General features: G+C 41.9%; 1 pseudogene; it reads left to right on the forward strand.

Moving 5' to 3' along the window:
• Positions 1–2,775: 2,775 nt before the first annotated feature.
• Positions 2,776–4,860, forward strand: LOC137504641 (zinc finger protein 84-like; annotated as a pseudogene).
• The last annotated feature ends 1,586 nt before the right edge of the window (positions 4,861–6,446 follow it).

Below are 6,446 nucleotides of genomic sequence, written 5' to 3' on the forward strand. Positions count from 1 at the left end.
TATTAAAGTTACAATGTATAACATTCTGTTAAAGTGTAAAAAAACAAGTTGGAAAGGTTATCTTATTCATTGCTGTGCATAAAATCACAAGTGTAACATTTTTAGAAACGCACCGTTTAACAGTGATAGTATTTTAGTACATTACTAAGTTATATGTTTTATGAAGGTTTTGAAAGTGTTAACAGTTTTTCTATAAACATATTGGTGAAAATTAGAATAATACCACATACAGTATGCAAATCAAACATACAATGTTTATTAGGTCCACACAAAAACCAATAAGAAATATGTTTCAAACTGAGAGACAATAAAATAATCATTAGGAAACTCAGTCCCAAAATGATTTAAATATGTTAATTTAGATGTTGTAAAGCACACAATATGTATTGTAAATGCAAAACAAACAACCGGTTAGCTAACAATATCGAAATAGTTCCTTGGTCAAGGCACTTTTGATAATCTGCAAAAGCTGTAATCTCACAGAAGGTAAATTTACAAAACATGAAAATGTGTACGTAGAAGATTATTTAGACATCAGCATTCAAAATAATCCGATGTAAAAAATACAATTGGGAAGCATATAAAAATTGTTAAAAGAAAATAGTAGACAAATTTTGTTACACATTGGAGGTGAATTTTCGAGGTAAGGAGAGGGAAGGCTATGGAGCTTATACCACCTTCTGTATCTTCTCTAGTTGTTTTGTATCCTGTACTTGCTCATTTCCACCCAGGTGTACACACTTCAAACAAGTATATTTAGAAGTCTTGTGGAGCCGTGTCCTACAAAAGACGCTAGGCTCCATACTACACTGGATTTAGTGTTCAAGAAAGTGTGCCTACGCATGCACAATACATGTCCACCCTTCTTCAGGAGCTGTAGAGCACAATGAAAAATATAGAATCCTCATTCAGAAGGGTAAAGACTTTTTTGAATCAATTTGTCCAAAAAGCTGCTAACAGTTCAGAAAGCACTGAAAAAAGGGAATCAGGAGAGCAGTATGAAGGCTCTATAGGAAACAGAGTCGGCCATCTCCTTTAATAAGTATATTTGACATTGTTAAAATTTCCGGTTCACAATTCACGGGTAATCCCAACATTAAAATGTGTATAATTAACATATAAGTGATATCATGCAGATAAATACTAGGTCATGCACATTGAAGCTGACAATGGTGGAATGTTTGAGCATTATTTCTCTCTTTAAGAAACATATTTTTTACCTTTTTTTTATTAAACATATAGAAGTGTTAGTTTCTTAAAAAAAAAAAAAAAGGGAAATACTTAAAGTTTATTACAAATGCAACCCCTTCATACAGTAATGAAACTGTTAAGGACACAGATATAGAAGCAGGGATTATTAACTGTACAATGAACACATACTGTAATATATTATTTGTACTGTGAACCTTAATTTTACTTGTACAGTTCATACGGGACCTAAAGACATTGTGAATGTGATATGCATAAGTAATAAAAAAAAATTAAGAATTTTGATGCTATTTGTTAATAGTACATTGTTAATAATAAAAAAATTCAAAGAGAAACATTTTAGCATATTGCATTTCTTTACTATGTGTGGATTGCCAATATACCGAACAATGAATATAAAATACATCATACATTGATTACATGGAGTACTGATAAAAAGATATACAAACTTTCATAGCGTAAAAAAAGGTTCAGTACTATAGTACTTCCCAAGTGTTGAGACCAAAGAAGTCAGAACTAATACTAGTAGATTGCTGTGTTGCTACGGTTATCCACTAGACTAGTTCACAGGTCTTGAGACCAAGGACCTCACACCTAACACTAGTATATTGATGTGTTGATACTATTATATTCTAGAATAGTTGACATGTGTTGAGACCTAGGATCTCACACCAAAGAATAGCATATTGTGAGAATGTTACCTGTTATTAATAGAGATGTGCCGAACCTCCGATTTTAGGTTTGCAAAACGGGTTCTCAAACTTCCACGGAAGTTTCGTTTCGCGTTAAAGTTCGCGGACTGCTATAGACTTCAATGGGGATGCGAACTTTGAAAAAAAAAAAAAATTATGCTGGCCACAAAAGTGATGGAAAAGATGTTTCAAGGGGTGTAACACCTGGAGGGGGGCATGGCGCAGTGGGATACACGCCAACAGTCACCGGGAAAAATCTGGATATGACGACAAGCAGCGTTTTAAGGGCAGAAATCACATTGAATGCTAAATGACAGGCCTAAAGTGCTTTAAAACATATTGCATGTGTATACATCAATCAGGTAGTGTAATTAAGGTACTGTTTCACACCGACACACCAAACTCACCATGTAAAGCAACGCAAACAGCTGTTTGTGTAGTGACGGCCGTGCTGGACTGGTGCACGCACCATGGCGAGAGTTCAGGTTTTGGTGGCTTTACAGCACATATGGTTCAATGAACAGAACAGGTATGCAGTGGCGGGTTCACTGAACAGTACAGTTATGCAGTGGTGGGTTCACAGAACAGGTATGCAGTGGCGGATTCACTGAACAGAACAGGTATGCAGTGGCGGGTTCAATGAACAGAACAGGTATACAGTGGCGGGTTCACTAAACAGAACAGGTATGCAGTGGCTGGTTCACTGAACAGTACAGGTATGCAGTGGTGGGTTCACAGAACAGGTATGCAGTGGCGTGTTCACTAAACAGAACAGGTATGCAGTGGCGGGTTCACTGAACAGAACAGTTGAACCCACCACTGCATACCTGTACTGTTCAGTGAACCCGTCACTGCATACCTGTTCTGTGAAGAGATGTATGTGAGGAGTGATGAGCAGTCTGTGGAGGAAGGTGACATGAGGACAAGTAAAGAGGAAAAAGAGGAGAAATATGTGAGGAGTGTACAGCAGTCTGTGGAGGAGGGTGACATGATGAGGACAAATAAAGAGGAGAAAACTGTTACAGAGAGCAAAACAGGGCAGAGTCCAGGCATCAGGAACCTCTAAGAGACTAGTCTCTCTGTCTCCACAGAATGTACAACGGAAGATGATGTCATTGGACAAGAGTCTCCTGCAGATATACTGGTTAACAAAAATATTCTCCCAGACTCCCCTCACCTGTCTAACCCTGAAGGGCCCCATACCCAGCACAGCTCTCCCCCTGCTGGAGGGTCTCATTCCTGGTCCACATGTGGCAAATGTTTTGTATGGAAATCACATCTTGTCAGGCATGAGAGATCTCACACTGGTGAAAGGCCATTTTCGTGTGGTGAGTGTGGGAAATGTTTTGGGCAGGAAGGAAGCCTTGTCAACCATGAGAGATCTCACACTGGTGAGAAGCGCTATTCATGTGCTGAGTGTGGGAAATGTTTTGGAGAGAAAAGAGGCCTTGTCATACACGAGAGATCTCACACAGGTGAGAAGCGGAAAAGTTTTGGGCATAAAGGACACCTTGTCAGACATGAGAGAACACACACTGGTGAGAAGCCCTTTTCTTCTGCTGAGTGTGGGAAATGTTTTGGGGAGAGAGGAAGTCTTGTCAAACATGCGAATTCTCACACAGGTGAGAAGCCTTATTCATGTGGTGAGTGTGGGAAATGTTTTGGAGAGAAAGGAAGTCTTGTCAAACATGAGAGATACCACACAGGTGAGAAGCCATTTTCGTGGGCTGAGTGTGGGAAATGTTTTAGACATGAAAGAAACCTTGGCATACGTGAGAGATCTCACACAGGTGAGAAGCCATATTCATGTTCTGAGTGTGGGAAAAGTTTTGAGAAGAAAAGACACATTGTCAGACATGAGAGAACACACACTGGTGAGAAGCCCTTTTCATGTGCTGAATGTGGGAAATGCTTTGGAGAGAGAGGAAGTCTTGTCATACATGAGAGAACACACACTGGTGAGAAGCCCTTTTCTTCTGCTGAGTGTGGGAAATGTTTTGGGGAGAGAGGAAGTCTTGTCATACATGAAAGAACACACACTGGTAAGAAGTCAGTGTCTTCTGCTGAGTGTGGGAAATGTTTTGGGGAGAGAGGAAGTCTTGTCATACATGAGAGATGTCACACTGGTGAGCAGCCCTATTCATGTGCTGAGTGTGGGAAATGCTTTGGAGAGAGAGGAAGTCTTGTCATACATTAGAGATGTCACACTGGTGAGCAGCCCTATTCATGTGCTGAGTGTGGGAAATGCTTTGGAGAGAGAGGAAGTCTTGTCATACATGAGAGATGTCACACTGTTGAGCAGCCCTATTCATGTGCTGAGTGTGGGAAATGTTTTGGGCAGAAAGGAAGCCTTGTCATACATGAGAGATGTCACACTGGTGAGAAGCCCTATTCATGTGCTGAGTGTGGGAAATGTTTACGAGAAAGAGGAAGCCTTGTCAAACATGAGCGATCTCACACTGCTGAGAAGCCCTTTTCATGTGCTGAATGTGGGAAATGCTTTGGAGAGAGAGGAAGTCTTGTCATACATGAGAGAACACACACTGGTGAGAAGCCCTTTTCTTCTGCTGAGTGTGGGAAATGTTTTGGGCAGAAAGGAAGCCTTGTCATACATGAGAGATGTCACACTAGTGAGAAGCCCTATTCATGTGCTGAGTGTGGGAAATGTTTTGGAGAGAAAGGAAGCCTTGTCAAACTTGAAAGAGCTCACACTGGTGAGAAGCCATTTTGATCTGCTGAGTGTGGGAAATGTTGTACACAGAAAGCAAACCTTGTCATACACGAGAGATCTCACACTGGTTAGAAGCCCTATTCATGTGCTGTGTGTGGGAAATGTTTTGGAGAGAAAGGAAACCTTATCATACATGAGAGATCTAACACTGGTGAGAAGCCGTATTCATGTGCTGAGTGTGGGAATTTTTTTGAACGTAATTCACTGCTTCTGAGACATTTGTGTTGAGTGTGGGAAATGGTTTGACCAGAAGTGTTCTTTTCCAGTGTTTCTTTTACTTGCATTTGCAGGTGTTTTTAAGCGTTGGTCCCTAGCATACCTCAGGCATCTTACAGGTTGTGGCATCTTACAGGTTGAACGCTCTGCCACCTTATATTATGTGTTTGTTGAGTTAACTTGGTGTTTAATATGTATTTTGACAGGCAGCCAAAGGAACCTGGAACCTTTCTTCTACTGTGCGGAGAGTATGGAGAGTGCTGCAGTGTGTGCTGCTCCCCCCAGGCCCCTGTAAGCCCCAATGCAAAGCAATATAACAGAAGGCAGTAGCTGGGATGGAAGCTGTGGCTCCCCTAGAAAGTACTCGCAAATACTCGCAGCACACAGTCTGAGAACCACTGGTGTCAACTTTTCAAAGGTTTTGAAAAATTTGGTTACCTTATTTTTGGTCATAGAGTCTACATGTTATCGATAGAAATATCTCTGTTATTTACATGCTTAGATAAGCTTTATGGGCAGCAGGGTGGTGTAGTGGTTAGCACTCTTACTTTGCAGTGATGGGTCCCCAGTTGGAATCCTAGCCAGGTCCAAATCTGCAAGGAGTTTGTATGTTCTCTCTGTGTCTGTGTGGGTTTACTCTGGGCACTCCTGTTTCCTCCCACATCCCAAAAACATACAGATAAGTTAATTGGCTTCCCCCTAAATTGGCACTAGACTACAATACATATAATACGATACATATACTACTACACACTACATACATAGACCTATGACTATAGTAGGGAGTAGATTGTGAGCTCCTCTGAGGGACAGTAAAAGACTATATACTCTGTACAGCGCTGCGGAAGATGTTGGCGCTATATATACAATAAATTATAATAATAATACAGTGGCAGGTTCACTGAACAGAACAGGTATACAGTGGCGGGTTCACTGAACAGAACAGGTAGACAGTGGCGGGTCCAATGAACAGAACAGGTATGCAGTGGCGGGTTCACTGAACAGTACACGTATTCAGTGGCAGGTTCACTGAACTGGTATGCAGTGGTGGGTTCACTGAACAGGTATGCAGTGGTGGGTTAAAAAAACAGGTACGCAGTGGTGGGTTAACAGAACAGGTACGCAGTGGTGGGTTCACAGCACAGGTATGCAGTGGTGGGTTCACAGAACAGGTATGCAGTGGTGGGGTTGACAGAACAGGTACGCAGTGGTGGGTTCACAGCACAGGTATGCAGTGGTGGGTTCACAGAACAGGTATGCAGTGGTGGGGTTGACAGAACAGGTACGCAGTGGTGGGTTCACAGAACAGGGATGCAGTGGTGGGTTCACAGAACAGGTATGCAGTGGTGGGTTCACTGAACAGGTATGCAGTGGTGGGTTCACAGTACAGGTATGCAGTGGTGGGTTCACAGAACAGGTATGCAGCCAGGAACAAGCTAAGCATAACTAATCTTTCCCTATGAGAGACAGTCTGCAGCAGCTTGCCCTACTCTCACTAAAGCAGGCACACGAGTGAGCGTAATGGCCGCTGCCTGCCTTTTATTAGGGAAGGGAGTGGCTCCAGGGGCTAGTGTAGCCTAATTGGCTACACTGGGCCT

This window comes from Hyperolius riggenbachi, chromosome 4 (genome assembly GCF_040937935.1).
Source record: "Hyperolius riggenbachi isolate aHypRig1 chromosome 4, aHypRig1.pri, whole genome shotgun sequence".
Lineage (NCBI taxonomy): Eukaryota > Metazoa > Chordata > Amphibia > Anura > Hyperoliidae > Hyperolius > Hyperolius riggenbachi.